At 34.6% G+C, this 16,813-nt stretch overlaps 1 long non-coding RNA gene across 1 annotated transcript in view; it reads left to right on the top strand.

Moving 5' to 3' along the window:
- Window positions 1–16,813, top strand: part of LOC106009416 (uncharacterized) — a 259,976-nt gene that overhangs the window by 233,622 nt on the left and 9,541 nt on the right. The window contains exon 12 of the long non-coding RNA XR_015443704.1: window positions 1,001–1,161. This is a non-coding gene — a long non-coding RNA (uncharacterized LOC106009416). The remainder of the gene's footprint in view (window positions 1–1,000; window positions 1,162–16,813) is intronic.

Raw genomic sequence — 16,813 nt, 5'->3', positions numbered from 1 at the left:
TTTAATGTTACATTTAAGTTGCATTCGAAAATTTACATTGTTACTCTAGTACAATAAGTCCTACATTTTGGAAGAGTGAAGTAGTTAGGAGGAACAGACTATGGATTTTTTTTTTTTGACTGGAGTATGGTTAAAGTGTGAGAACATATGAAATGAAACACACAGGAAAACCAAGGAGGCCAGGTTTGGAACTGGTAGCACATAGAGCAACACACCTCAGAATTTGAATTCTTAATAATTTAAAAGGAGCTTCTTTGTGAGGAAATTCTTAGAGCAATTTAACAAGCACTTTCTTTAAGAGGAAATTCTTATGGATGTAAGAGGAACATAATAAGAATAAAAGACAAGAGAGAACTGTTTTAGCACAGCTTCTCCCAAACCAGACCCTGAAACGGTGCCTTGGTGTAGGCAGTTTATTTTGGTAAGTGTTTCCAAAAACAGAGGTGGTGGACTGGGATAACTAGAACAGGAAGAACGGAAAGCAAATCCAAGGTGTCTTCTTAAACTCATCACCATTATGGGTAATAGCAACTTGGGCCTGTTGGGAACTATTCAGAATGTACCTCAAAGTTGCCCACCCCTTAAGACAGAAGGGTGGATATTTATCTTTAAACCCTTGTCCCCAGTTGGCAAGATGTGCCCCTTGGGTTATGAATTCCCTTGCACTTTCAGATTTACACTTGTTTCGAAGGACTGAAAAGGTTCCCATAGATATCTGGGATAGTTGTAGAAAGGAAGCCTTGGGATAGTTAGAGATACATGCAGAGAAATGATTTGTTTATCCATATGAACAGCTGGGTGTTACAAGAGCAGGGTGCTGGAAATGCTCTTTTGTGAATGTCTTTAGTTACACAGTCATGGCTTCCTTGTTGTCTTGAAAGGACTCAAAATGTTTACCTATCATGGTTGCTTTGACTCTGGGCAAGAGGCTGAAGTTGCATGGTACCATATATGATAAATAAGGTGGATAATGATTCACCATGATCTTTTTATTTTACAGAAATTGATGTAAATGTGTTGAATTGATTCAGGACATTGGAGTAACCAACAAAAGACACTCATAAAAAAGGACTTCCAGAATTGCTTCAAAAAACAGGATGGGCAAAAATGATGGGATAAATGTGTCTGAAACAAGGGGAAACATATTAAAGGAGATTAATGGTAATGCACTTTTTATAGTAATACTTTTTTATTTAAATACACTTTATTGTTTTTTATCAGCCCTTGTAAAAGGTGGTACATTCAAAGTTTTTATGTGTTCTATTTTTTTATCCTCCCCTGCCCATCACACACACTTAATTTAGCAGCTGTGTGCAATCCCTAAAAGAAAATTCAACATGCAAGGATCGGTCAACCAAGATATAGTCCCAGATAATGTCTTCTTCTTGTCTTTATTAATAGTCATATCCTTCTTCTACCTTCTTTTCCATGCTTCTTCCATCCTCTGTCAGCATTTAAATGGACTTATCTTGCTTTCTCACTGATGGACTGACTTCAGCTATGAAGAAATGGAGCTCACAGCCATCTTTACTTTTGTGGCATTGTGATTGCTATAATACTCATTTATCTTTGAGATCTCCTTGCCACTAAATGGCTGATTGGAGGGATGGAGCCAGCTTTGGTTTTTGCTGCACATATTTAGGCTCTTGGCAATGCCAACAGCAAGGTCAGTGTTAGTGAGAAGGACCCCATTCAGTGGGGCCTGTGTCCAACCCCTTGCCCTGTTACCATGGTGTAGTAGTCTGAGTCTAATCAGTGAAGAGAAACCACACTGTAACATAAGAGGGAAAATTTAATGTAAATAATTACTAAGTTTAAGTGGATATTTGAGTAATGATAGATTGGCTAGTAAGAAATAAAGAACTCTAGAGAATATAGGACTAGCAGATATATAAGCCACTGCTTGTAGTGCTTAGAGATCTCCAAAAGAGACCTCCAGGCCCTAAGATTGACACCAAGATGTTGTTGGCAAGGACATGCTTATGGCTCACTGAATGGCAGTGAAGTCACTGTGGCATTATGTTGGCAGAACTTGCTGGAAACTGGCCCTCTAGCACTTTCCAGTAATCTGCTCTGGGATTCTGAGGAATTTTCTTCATGAAGAAGTGTACTTTTAAGAGACTGAGTTACAAAATCACCAGAGAGAGGGGAAGCTGCTGCCTTTGGGGTGCTGTGGGTAACCCTGCATGACCAGAGCCAAAGCTGGAAAACCCAGCAAGATACAAGAGCCTGCTGACTAAGTACAACAGGATAAAGAATGAACACTGTCTCATACTGCAATGTCTCTCCCATTCCCTCCACCAACAAAACTTAACACTGTGCCAACCAGCAAAGCCACAGTATTTAAAGGGATCATATATACTTTCACAAAGACAAAAAGAGAAAAATTTTAGTTGAGAGGCAATAGATAACAAGAACACATGGCCTCACTGCTTGTGGGTCCATGGTATAAGCACTGGGTCCCAAAGAAGAGAGGTAAAGCAACATTCACAGGCCATAGTTGACCTAATCAATCTGGTTTTTAAGTCTACTGTGGAGGATAGTTGTTGACAGATACTAACACAAATATATAAATATTTCCACACTTGGGGTCCATTCCCAATTGTCCATCCAGAGGCATTTTCCTCAAGCTCCTTCATTTCCAGTCTTTCAGGATTGCTCTCTTCTGTCCATAGATCTCCCAGCTAAATGATTCTCCCAACAGGACCTGAATTTTTATGTTTTTACCTCAGGGCATATCTACCTTCCCACAGGTAAATGAGCAAGTAACTCACAGCATACAATTCTGCCCACTGGATTTCTCTTGACAACTGTCCTTCAGGGTCATCCTCCAAGTTAGGCCATAATGTAATAATAGACCCAAGATGTCAAGAATGACTCAGATGCATGTGTCCCTTTTCTCTATTAGTTGGCCATGGGGAAGGCACAGGTGCAAAGTGAGAAAGAAAAATCAGTAAAACTATAGCAGTTGTCACTGGAGTCTGGGACACATCCTCCCGAAACTTACCTATGCATTCCAAACTTGCTAAGATGCATTTCTAAATGAACAACCTCCGTTATATAACAGATAGCTACATCAGAAGTCCAAATGCATGCATTATTGACTTATTAACAATCCAGCTCATGATGTTGCTTCTGATCTCTTAGTCTTACAGTTACTTTGGTGAGGGCTTCAGTTGTTGCTGACCCCAGTGGCATTCCAAGAATTGCTTTTAAAACATGAATAGTTCTCTGCTACAGAGAGCAGACCCTGCTTCAGATTCTAGGGGTTTGCACCAAAGTGCTCCTACTGGAGTTTACTAAAGATGCATACAGACTTTTTTCTGCCATTAGGGCCTAGCATCGGAAGACCTTCTGCTTCTGGGTCACATGGTATAAGGCCACTGCTGGTTACTACATCAGTTTTTGTAGGAAAAGGGAGCCAGCATGAGGTAAAGCAATGAACAAAACATGTCCTGTCCAAGGCAGAAAGAGAAGTAAGGAATGAAACCACAAAAAGAAACAGACATAGCACTTCCCAGGAGCCAGGGCCCAACTGTCAAAAGTTACTTTAAATTAAAATGCAAATTTTGATTTACTTTAAATTAAAATGCAAATTTTAATTTACTTTAAATTAAAATTTTTGTATATTATGTTGGATAGCAAAGAAATTGTACAGGACCTTGAGTTGAAACATGTCAGATTTGTGACATCGGCAGCCTACAGGTTGGTGAGAACTGCACTGGGCAGATTTTTCCTTGCCGGGTCTTCAGTACTACAGCAGGCTGGTGGGTTACAAGAACCCTGTGTTTTTGGTCCTCTCAACACTTTGAAATAGACAGAAAAGCCTGGGGCAGCTGGATCTCTGGGACAGTCCCCAGAGGTTAGCCATCTTCCATGTGTACCATGACATGAAAAAAAACATGGCACCCTGGGAGATAGAAATCAAACAAAATGTACCCAGGAAAGTCTTTTTTAAAGGTTCATTAAGCTGTCTAGTGGAAATACTCTATATCTGGAAGAAACTCAAAAGTTAAGGAAGTTTGCTTGAATATTTACAATGGAGTTATTTTTATATATCTATCCAAGTGCTTACCATAAAAAAGAAAAGGAAAGAAAAAGTAACAGCTATTAGAAAAGGAGAATTGAAAAGTCCAGGAACAAAATAAGATATGAAGGAAGCTCTTTTAGAATCCATCTGATACGCTGGTAAATTATTTTCTCATGCAATGAAAAATTCCCGTACAAGTGGAAGATTTTAATATAAGATTTCAGAACATTTTTTAAAAATTTGAACTGTGTCCTTATTTTATTAGTACATGCTTGCAGTACATGATGTTTACATTCCTTATGGGGAGTTGGTACATGTACACAATACATCTTAATTTCTTTTTCCATCCCCTTCCTCCCACCTCCATCTCTTGATGAACTGTATTCTTTATGTGGCATCTCAAAGAGGCTCCTGTCTCCAATAGTTTCTTAAATGTGACTTGACTGGCGTTAAACAAGATACTCTCAGAACTTTGTGGTTGTTTTGTTTGTTTTGTTTTGAGAAAAACCTTTCTATGTTGCTGAAGCTGGTTTTGAGCTCCACAGCCTCCTGAATACCGGGGACCACAGGGTTGGATCACTGTGCCCTGCAAAAATGTTCTATTTTTAAGTTGTTCCTTGGATATTAATTAGAGGTTTGTGGAAATAAAATTTAAGGCATAGGCCACTAGTGTACCAGTTGCCTCATAAAGCCTGAAATAGTTAATACAAACCCCATCAATATCCAGGATGGACAAAAGGCCTAAAAACTAGCAGCAGTATGTTAAAGAGGTAAAGTCACGACAACCTTATGTGATATCTTGGTCTATTCAAAGAAGTTTCCGTAACTAACCTCAGCTGATATTCTATTGTGATTGAGTGATTATATATTCATTATCTGAAAATGTATTGGCTGCTTCTATCATTGCATCAGCTTTACTTCGTTTGATTTTTCTGACTTGTTTGATATAATTGGGGGCTTATAGATCAAAATGCTATTATATTAGTACTTGTTTTCATTTTTCTTTTGTTCTGGCTATGTTCACTTCTTAAAGCCTATTAACCAATAGCTCTATAAATGTTTCTAAAAGGCTTTCTCTGCAAAATTTTTGTAGTATTTTAAAAAATTAGCAAGTATTTCCTTTTATTAACCAGACTATATTATAATACCAACTTATATATTAATATAATATTAATTTAATGTAATAGCCAAAATATAACACATGTATTACATATATACTTATGTATATATTTACATATTCAAGAATCACTTTATATTATAGGTGCATGCCTTATACATTGTTGCGAGCTTATATTTTTGAATAGGCAGAACGGACCAAAGTTCTGAAGATAGGGCGATTTTCCATTTGGGATTTTAGTCAGATTCTTCTCTTATGATCTTGCTTGATACGTTGTTTTTAATCTTATTGTGTTGATTCGACCTTTCTATTTTGCACACTGACACTTTGATTCTGAAAAATGCATCTTTTCTTGTTTATTTATATGTCTTGGTGTTACTGTCTGTACACTGTGCACATCTCATGAGAATTCCTCGCTCTTTGCCAGATTAGATGCACACAAGTCTCTATCCCCCCCCGCCAGGCAGCTAAACTAGAATCAGGTTACTGTAATATAATAAAAGCAATGTGCTAGTAAATATGTAGACTAATACAAGCAATATGACAGCCATGGTGAAATCCTACTACAAAAACAATTCCCCCCCAAAATCAAAGAAAAACGAGGTTAATTAAAAGTAGTGATAGGTATTAGAGTGTGACAGAGTTGCACGGGAGTGGGGGCAATGTAATAAGGAGAGGATAGGTGTATAGCCATAGCCTCATTCACAGGGAACACATTAGCTAGAACTGTGGAATATTAGGAGTGAAAGAAATTATTTGGCTTGTTCCCATAGACACAGAATATAAGACTGAAGACAGGGGTTAGTTGCATTGATTATAATATCAATCAAAGAAGTGGATCTCTACAGTGCTTTTTTAAATTTTCTCAAAGGATTTATACATTTTAATTATATAGAGGTGACTAAGAGAAGAATTAAGTTTTTTGGTAAAACATGCAGTTTTATTTTATTTTTAATTTTTTAAATTGCAATTGACAAATTATAGTTGTGTGTATTTATGGAACACAAACTGTTGTTATGATTTATAAGTATAATGTAGAATAATTAAATCAATAATAAACATCTCATCACATCAACGACTTATGTTTGGTAGAGATCATTTGAAATGTACTTTCCTAGAGATTTTTAAATGTATAATGCATTACTATTTACTATTTTTACCATGTTCTGTACCGATCTCAAAGAAAAAACCGTATTTTTACCATCTGAGGCTTTGTACCCTTTATCCATCTCCTCATAATCTAACCCCCTCACACACACACACACAAACAAACACACAAATAAACACACCTGCCAGCATCTGGTAATCACTATTCTACTCTCTGCCTCTTTGAGTTCAGTCATTTTTTATTTTATATATAAATGAGGATACTGTGTATGGATTTGTCTTTTTTGTTCCTGGCTTATTTCATTTAGCACAATGTCTTCCAGGTTAATCCATGTTTTTGTGAATGACAAAACTTCTTTCTTTTTTAAAGCCAAAAAATATTTCACTGTTATATACTGTTTTTTCTTTATCCATTCATCTCTTGATGTACTTCAAAACCACAAATGAACCAAAATGTTTTGTCACATAAGCAGCATTCCTATATCCTCATAAAATTGTTTGTACCTGTCCTAAATGACTGTGAGTCTGAGCCAAGACAATCTAATATATGCAAGACTTTTCTTGAATTATGTTTATCACCAATGAAACAGGAAATATTGATGCTCACGTTTCATGCTATTGATAATGCTTCTTCCTCTTACAAAGTTCACTTCTTCTCTCACATTTACCAGTGAACTTTTTCTTCATAGTCAGACACACACACACAGACACACACCATGCAATAACAAGCAGCATCTTGCAAATGAGGAAAAATAATTTCTTCAATCCCTGATACTTCCCCCACTTTCTACCCTGATTTGTAAGTAAATGGCAAGTTCTCTTTAAAGATATATTTTTACTTCAGCCATACTTGGGGAAGTTTACTTTTTTAAAGCACAACATTTGCATTTGCATTCAGAAGAATGGTGATTTTATAGTTTTCACTCAAATTTATGCTTTGCATTGGCTACTTAAGTACTTATTTTGGGATTTTCCTTAAGAACATTTATCCTCTACCTTCCAAGACTGAATAACATTGGAAAATTTACACAGAGTTTTTCTTTTCATAGTTACTGTGTTTTCTATACTTTAGGCACAGACATGGACATTATAGCATGATTTTAGAAAAGGGTAGAACAGTTAAAACAGAAGAAAGGCAGAGTGATACCGAAATAGAACAGCCTGCAGACCTGAAATGTAATTGATAACAAGTGATGCAACCTCAGACAAATTAGTTTACAACCCAAGATTAGGTTTTATCTTCTAAAAAATAATAATAATAACAATGATAATAATAATAATAATAGTAACAGCAACAACAATAAGAGAAACTACCTCAGAGACTTTGGGCAAGATACATGATAATTTCATTAAGTTCTTTATATGATAAGCATTTGATAGTTGATAACTATTATTATTTATTAACTTTAGAGATAGTATACAAGCACATAGATTTGTATGTATTAAATGTATTTTCATATATATTTGTACCTGTGGGTTATAGTAAAACTAATCGTGTATATTCATACTGATAAGGCTTTTTTGAGCAAAAACGGAATTATATATTCACAATATTATGAATATAAGTGTTTAGAATAAAAATTGGTTTTAGGTGTAAAGTGTTAACTGTGTTGTGCTAGGGACAAATTTTTTAAAGTACATTAATGATTAGACTCTATATGACACAACTGCTAATAATTTATTGATCATAAATGTAAAATATTACTCTTTAAATTTTATCTGTCATTTTAAATTGTGTCAGCCAAGGTCTGTGCGCTATTAAATCCATAGCACTTGAAAATATTTCCTCATTAGTGACACTGTGGTAATTATTGCTTTCGTTCTGGTTTATATTAATAAATGTTATATGAAGTTCAATATCTGTTGCTGCTCATTATTTTTCATCATGTGGAAGTGAGCAACAACATTTGTTGAAATATGAAGACCAAAGCTCAGATAAGAAAAGGCTGTGCCTCAAGTCCCTGAAAAATAAGAAAAGCTCATATAAGTTTATTTTATATAAGATCTAAGTTGAATTAAGTGCACATGTGAACATTCATTTTACATTAATTGTACTTATTAATATTAATAGGCATAAAGGGAATTGGTAAAAAACATTATACTCTACAGTTATAATACACAGATCTTGACCCTAAAAACCCAACTATTGCTGCTTACAATGAGGAGACATATCCTTTTGAAATGATTTTCTTCTATGAATTTCCCTTGTTGTTCCCTAAATTTTTAGTACAATAATTTCTACTGAATCTTAAAGTTGGAAATCATTAAGGTTTGATTTTGTTAAGTTTTTTTTTGCAAAAATAATCATATTTTTAATTTTTCCAGGGGAAAGAAACCAACCTAATACATCATTCTCCTAACACCCAACAAATATTTGTATAAAAATTCAGCTAACATAGTGGAATGTTATTATTGTTATTTTTTTTAATGGAGTTACTCATTTTTGCTTAAAAATTATGGGTCTTTCCTGGTTTCAGTAGGTTCTCATAATTTTTCACTTTAATATAAAGATATCATTACTTATATATTTTTATGTGATTTATTTCTCCTTAATTTATTGATTGTACTTCTCAAATTGCTTTTATAACTATAAAAGTTGACTAAATTATAAAAGTTGCCAACTGCCTTCATACAAAGACACTTGTCTTTATATAGAAATGTATTTGCCTTACTACAAAGTGGACAGAAGCATTTTTATTCCTGTCTGATTTTCAGTTCTTGTCCATGAAAAACATCAGTTCATATCAGATGAAGTAATACTCCTAAAATCTCTTCCATAAGAAGAGTATCAAACTGACAGATGCTTACTGAAAAGGGAGTATTTTCTCAATTGGTGTTCCTTTGTTTGGTGGGTATTACTCAATATTGACTTTTTATGCTTATAAAACAAATACCAGCTCTAGAGTTGTCCAAGCTTTTGTCATATGTTTTTAAACTCCTTTCTCCACGTATATAACAATTGCTGTAGATTTTTAAACATTTTTCCATAGAATAAAATTTAAAGTATTCTCATGTGACATTTTTGTATTTTTATGCCTGTGTAAAAGGGAATATGTTTATTAGAAAATGCTTTCATGTACTCCTCAAATTAAGTTCTGAAAACAATGGAAGCTCTCTCTTTGATCTTCAGGAGCAGGTTAAAGAGGAGAACATTTTAGCCAGGATCTGTGATGGCAGTATTGTAGCCTACATTAGGCATTCAATAAATAATAAACTACTTTATGAACTAAAGACCCAAGACAGTACAACAGAAGCTGGTCTTTCTGATAGTGAAATAGATCTTGTATTATAACCGTGAGATTCAGCCTTTGAATAAACACTACTGATAATTTAGAATTAAATATAAAAAGTAGATTTTATAGCATTAGTTTTACAGCTCACACATCTCACCACAGACTAGTGCTTCTACATTGACATGTAAAACTGTAGATTACAGAGCATGTGTATTATATGCTCTGTATAAAAGCAGTGAATTTGGAAACGCAAAACAAATTAGATCATTATATTTGCAAAGCCTGACTGCAGTATTCTGAATATTTGTATCTCAACTTTTTCTTTTATTTACAGCATTATTTTCAAGTTACTTCTTATATACTACCTGAAAATGAGATAAAAGAAAATAATTATTCTTTTTAAATCGTGCTTGTAGACATGCACTCATAAAGGTGAAAGAAAAAAAACTATAAAGTTAAGTGACTAGCAAAACAGGACTACTTCTCTGATAAAGTTTGTATTTTTACTATTTTTGTGTTTTGTTTCTGTTTATTTTCATATGAGAAAATAAGATGTCATTTATATGTTCACATAGCAAATAAGAAGTGTTTATTCCAAGAAATATATTTGCAAGTCCATAAAATTTTTCACACAAAAGCAAACTATGCGTTCATGGTTACATTTTAGCCCATGACTTTCAAACATTAAAACTCATGTTATTATAGTTATTTCTAAATTCATTTAAAAAATCCCTTGTGCATAATGGTCTGGAGAACTATATAATGTAATATATAATTATGGTCCTCCTGAAAGACATAATTACAAGACAAAGTTAAATATTTTCTCCAGCTTGACCAGAATAGCCACATGAGTCCCCCTGTCCCATAGCCAATTGGAGACACTACTTTTGGCTTTTAGCAAGAGATGCTTAGAAGATGAACTGATTTGAATGCTTTGATATAGAGTCAGACATAAGTTGCATTTGACAACCCGATTTAATATTTTCTATTCCTTATGAACAGTGGACCCTTGACTTACAAACTCAATTGGTTCCCTACAGTTGGTTGTAACTCAAGTTGGCTGTAAGTCAATACAGGTGAGATCTGGATATTTACCTGTGTACACCCTATAGATAACAAGAGGCAGATGAATCTTCCATTAACCCGATTAACTCAAATTGTTCATGTCAGGCAGGTCATAACTTGAGGGTCCATTGTATATTTCTCAAAACTTAACTGTCCAAATAAAATGTAATTGTTTACAATAAAAAAAGATGTAAAGAAGAACACTTAGAAAAGGAATGAAAACAGAGCAGTCAACTCATGAAAGAAGGGACATATTTGGAAAGATAGACTAAACAAACTACTCCATTTCATTATTGAGCTCATGAAGCAAAAGAAAACTAAATTTTAAAGGCCTGATTCATCATGAGAAACCACTATTTTCCACATTTCAGTGCCCAAAACAAACTTTTAAGTATTACAGCTAATGACTACATTTGTAAGACAAACAATTCCCACCAGATCTGATAACTACAAGTAGTTAAACATTGTTTACTAAAATAGCAGTGAGTTCCAGGTAAATGTGCACAACAGCATATTTTGGCTATTATCCTTGGCTGGATATTGTTAATCAAGTAAAAGCTGTTTTGCTAATGAAAGAAAGTAAGATATACCCTAAAATTGCATGCTTCATGGCCAGTCTAGAAATTGTTAATTTTAATTTCATAGTTTGGTGTCTGTAATACCAACTTTAATTCCTCATCATTTGGAACCAGAGACTAAGTAGAAGAGAATGTTTGTACAATTGTAAGTCCTATGTCTCCAATTCCTAACACTGTTATATGGTTCAAATTGAATAGATCCAATACAAAATTAATGTGTGAACTTATTAATCAGAGATGTTTGTTAATTAATCACTGTGTGCAAAGCACATATCAGCACTTGACAAAGAACTAGGTAAGATCATTTAAGTCAGGGTTGTCAAACCTCTTTTTAAAGAGACAAATACTAAATATTTTCAGCTCTGAGGGCTACTCAGCTCTTCTAGTTTACCGCAAAAGTTGCCATAGACAAGTAAGTGAGAATGGCTGTGTCCAAATAAAACCTTATTTACAAATCAGCAAATGGCTGGATTGGCCCACCTGTCATGATTTGCTGGCTCTTGATTTCAATAAGTAGAGCATTCACTTTCAAAGTGCTTTGAATAAAAGGGTTTCTTCTCCATTAGACTTATACTCAAAATGTATTAAACACCTGTGCTCCATTGGAATATCCTATAATTTCATATTGGTTTGAGAGATTTGTCAAAAGAAGAGAGAAATTGAAGAGTTCTTCAAAAAATGTCTCCAGGATCGGGGATTTAGCTCAGTGTTTCTGCCACCTGCCTTGCAAGCTCAAGGTCCTGAGTTCAATCCCTGATACAAATAATAATAATAATAGTAATAATAATAATAATGTCTCCAAACTCCAGTCCTTGGAGACTTTTAATTTCCTGATATAATTATGGAAATACAATTTTAATGATATTCCCTTTTTTCCTGCTCTAACTTTGGAAAGAATGAAAAACTTTCTGATATTTTCGCATATAATCTTTTTGCTTTCCATTGTTACACAAATATTTTAATGTTTTAATTGAGCATCCACTATGAACCTCACATTATACCAAAAACATTTTTAATCATGTGATATTTAAAACATTTTTAGAATAGACAGAGCATCAATATATGCATATAAAAATACTCCAAGAGAACAGAACACAGTGAAAAAATGGTATAAATTTCTATGGGAAGTTGATAATCCTGTGTTCAAAATCCAATTCACTAAAGCCTTTAAGTATTTTGCTCAAAAATATTTACTGACACAATATTCATAGACTTGGGAAAGTTAAGACTAAAGACTATAAGTTACATTCTTTTTTTTAAATTAATTTTATTGGTACATTTTAGGTATATAATATAATGATGTTTATCATTAGAAATTTGCACCTTTACATAATCTCTCTTATTTATTCCCATTCCCCTGCCCTCCCTTCAACCCCTCCACCCCTCGTTCTCATTCTGGCAGGTTCATCTCATGAGTTGTCTTTAGACACTATTATTCTGTTAGAGAGGGCAGTGATAACTAAGGTAAGGTTCTCTTATAATTGTAGGGATTTGCTCCCTTGATTGTAGATATGAACTGGTTTTACTTTTAAATTTTATCAGTATTTTATATGGCATATATAGAAAAAAACAGAGGAAGAGATTTAATATGAGGAAGTAGTTCATGTGATTTTGGAGCCTGAAAAGTCTCATAATTTGTCATCTGCCAACTGGTGACCTGGGATGGCTGGTGTTGTAGTTCAATCCAAGTCTGTAGGGCTGAGGACCAGGGTTTCTATGGTATAAAGCTCAGTTCAAGGCTGTCCAAGGGGAGGAGATGGGATGGATGTCCCAGATCAAGCTAAAAGACACACAAAAAATGAAAGGGAAACATTTGATTCTAGTCAGACCCTCCATAGATTAGATGATGCCAAGGCACAAGGGTGAGTCTGCCCATTTGAAGTTAACTTTGTTTAGAAATGCTCATAGACAAACAAAGAAATGTTTATTTACATATTGGTGTTCTGTTAATGGGTTTTTATTTTTATTTATTTATTTTTTGGGGGGTACAGGGGATCAAACCCAGGACCTTGCACTTGAGAGGCAGGCGGCAGAATCACTGAGCTGAAAACCCAGCTGAGGTGTTCTATTAATGGCAAAAACTTTTTAAGTGTTAACTGTCACAAAGACTTTTTAAAAATAAGAATAAGAGAACCCGGAAGGAAGCTTCCCTGCTGCCATCCCAAGCTCCTAGGGCAGAGAAGCTGAGCAGGTCCCAGCACCTGGAAGGAAGCTCCCCCACTGCTACCCCAAGCTCCTAGGGCAGAGAAGGTGAGCCAGTCCCAGAACCCAGAAAGAAGCTCCCCCACCACCATACCAAGCTCCTAGGGCAGAGAAGGTGAGGTGCACAGGCGCCAACAGCACCTCCCCCCAACCTGAGGAAATGAGAAGACATGTAAACAAGCCTCAAAAACAGACTTCTGGATCACGTAGAGCAAGCACAAAGGGAAACAAGATGGAACAATCTGATACTCAATTACCTGGACTCTCTGAACTGGCAACAAAAGAGGATCTGGGAAAAATGAAATCACAAATAATTACTCAGATAACAGCAAAGATTGTGTTCATGGTGCAAGAGATGATTAATAAATCTAGAGAGGACACAGATAAAAAAAATAGAGGATCCAAGGAACATGATGGAATCCCAACATAGGAAACAAATGGAAACCATAAAACAGATGCAAACAGATTTCCAGGAGATTAAAAACTCCATCGAAAGTCTGCACAGCAGAAAGAACCAATGTGAGGGTAGAATTTCAGATACAGAAGAAAAGATTCCAATTAGTGACCAGGAAAAGAAAAACTGCTTTACAATTGTAAAGGAACATGAGAAATCAATCCAGCAGCTGTTAGACGATGCAAAGAAGAAGAACATAAGACTGATTGGAGTCAATGAAGAAAGAGGAGAAAGTGCAGATGACATAAAAAAAACTCTTCACAGAAGTGATGGCAGAAACCTTCCTAAGGAGGAGAAAAGAATTTGACATACAGATAAATGAGGCCTATAGGTCTCCAAATAGCCTTAATCAAAAATATCTACACATAGGCATATAATAGTTAGGATTCCAGAAATCCAACAGAAGAACAAAATTCTACAAGCAGTGAGAGAAAAGAAACAAATCACATACAAAGGAAAGCCCATCAGAATTACAGCAGACTTCTCAATGCACACCCTCAAGGCAAGAAGAGCTTGGAGTGATGTATTTCAAGCCCTAAAGGAAAACAGCCTCCAACCCAGATTGATGTACCCTGAAAAACTGTCTTTCAAAATCAATGGAGAAATGAGATACTTTCATGATAAAGAGCACCTCAGGAACTTCATGAATACCAAACCCGCACTCCAAAAAATTTAACACAATACTCTAGGAAAAGACAATGAGGATCACAACCCCAGGAAACCCAGCAGAATGAATCCATTCAGTGTGACAAATTAAACACAAAGGGGAAGAATCCAACAAAAAGAAAAAGTCATGACAAGGCTTTTAAAACTTTTAACTTCATATCCCTAATGAGTGTATAATTCAATTTTGTTATTGTACTGATAAGTATTTTTCTGATTCTGGAGTTGCACACCTTTCCTTGTGCTATACTGGCTATTTATCATCTTCTTATGTCTACTTTTTAATTGGGTTGTCTATTAATGAGCTCTAAGAATTCTTTATATATTCTGTTCATAGGTTATATACATTGTAAATATGGTCTGTTTAAGGACTACTTTTCATTTTAATGATGTCATTTAAAGTTTTAAATTTTGATGGAATCTCATTTATCAATTTTTCTCTTTTATACATCATGTTTTTGTATCCTAGGTAGTTCTTGCCTACCCTGAATTCATAAACATTTTCCCTTATAATTTCTTCTTAAAGTTTTATACTTTTAGGCCTTCATATTTAGGTTCATAGATCCCTTCAAGTTATTTTCATGTATGGAAACAAAGGGTTGAGGTTAATTTTTTATATGTGGATACCAGGTGTTCTAGTGCCGTTTGCTGCAAACACTATCTCTTCCTCGGCTCTTGAATTGAGTTTATATTCTATAAAATGCTAATGTTAAATAATCTTTCAAAATTCAGTGGACCATATATGTGTGGTTCTATTTCTAGATTCTCTGTTTTATTCCAATCATCTATATGTCTTTCCTTACACCAACACTGCCTTGATTACTGTAGTTTTAGAAGAAGTCTTAAAATTAGGTACTCAATGTCTTCCAACACTGTTTTTTTTTTTTTTAACTTTCTAGGTCCTTTGTACTCCTACATAACTTTTAAATTTCAATATCCAATTCTTCATTTATAGAAAGTATACACAGACCTGAATTTTTATATATACCTTGTGTTTTCTAATCCTGCTAAATTCAAATACAAGTTCTAGGGGCTCCTAGAGATTTCTTAGTATTTTCTCTGTAGATGATCATTTCATCTACATATAAAGATTTTGTTTCTGCCATGCCAATCCTATCCTAGCTGTGTCATTTTATTGCCAGACTATTTTGGTGGAGCCTAGGTTTCAAAGTTTAATGAACAGATAAAGAGTAAGCATATGCCCTTGTTCCCCACCTTAAGGTGAAAGCATTGTATTGTCTCCATTCATATAAGGTGTTCTCACTGGAAGCATGGAGTACATGTCTTTAATCTGTTGAGAAGTTTCTGTTCTACTTCTAGGCTCCTGATAGCTTTTACCATGAACAGCTGTAGAATTTAGTCCAATGCTTTTTCTCCAACTAGTGACAGGATCATATGGCTTTCTCCTTTCCTCTGTTCAAATGATGACTTTTGGGGGTGGATCTTCCAATGCTGAACCAACACTGCCATCCCTATAACAAAACCACTTTCTACATCCTGCCAGATCTGACTTCCTATAGTTTGTTTTGTTAAACAAATTTCTATCTATGTTCATACATTTTCTTCTATTATCTTTATCCAGTTTTAGGATTAGCACAATGTTGAGCTCCTAAAATGAGGGGAGAAGTGTTCCTTCTTTTTTCTGCTTTAATTGTTTGATATAATTTATCAGTTGAAATCTTTATGAGCCTGCTGTTGTCATATAGGTAGGTTTTCAAGCTAGGAATATAGTTTCTTTAATAGGTGCTATTCAAATTTTATATTTCCTCCAGAGTTAGTTTCATTAATTTGTCTTCCAAGGTACTTCTTAGAAGTTGTCAAATTTATTTCAAAAAAGATATTTGTAATATGCTTTCTATATCCTTTTAAATTCTGTAAAATCTGTGGCAGTGTCTCCTAGGTCTTGATATTGTAATTTAAAAATGTATAATTGATATTATGTAACAGGAAGAAAAGGTCTAAAGTAGCAGAAGAAGTGGGGAGGGGGTAGGAGAAAGGAAAAAAGGGAAAAGAAAAAACATGAGAAAAGGAAAAAAATGGAAACAAATTCTTTGCAAATAGGGAATGCTGGAGGGGGTAAAGAGAGGGCAGGGGAATGGGGAAAAAAATAAGAACCAAGATACTCATGTAAAGGTACAAGATCCCAATGATGAATGTAACTGTATTTTATACCTAAAATGTACCAATAAACTTAATGGGGGAAAAAATAAAAATAAGAACAAGATATTGTGTTTACCCTCTATATGATTATAATTTCCTGTTGAAATTAAGAAACATACAGAAGAAAATGAACAGTATCTTTTATTCAATCATTGGCACACTCCTTTTTTTATAAGTGCTTTAACTCAGAAAAGAAAGACATCA

Source organism: Heterocephalus glaber, unplaced genomic scaffold (assembly GCF_053883595.1).
Source record: "Heterocephalus glaber isolate CG9 unplaced genomic scaffold, H.glaber_assembly_v1.0 deba00001577, whole genome shotgun sequence".
In the NCBI taxonomy this organism is placed as follows: domain Eukaryota; kingdom Metazoa; phylum Chordata; class Mammalia; order Rodentia; family Bathyergidae; genus Heterocephalus; species Heterocephalus glaber.
Note: the sequence above shows the minus strand (reverse complement) of the source record. Positions and strands in the feature narration are given on the sequence as shown.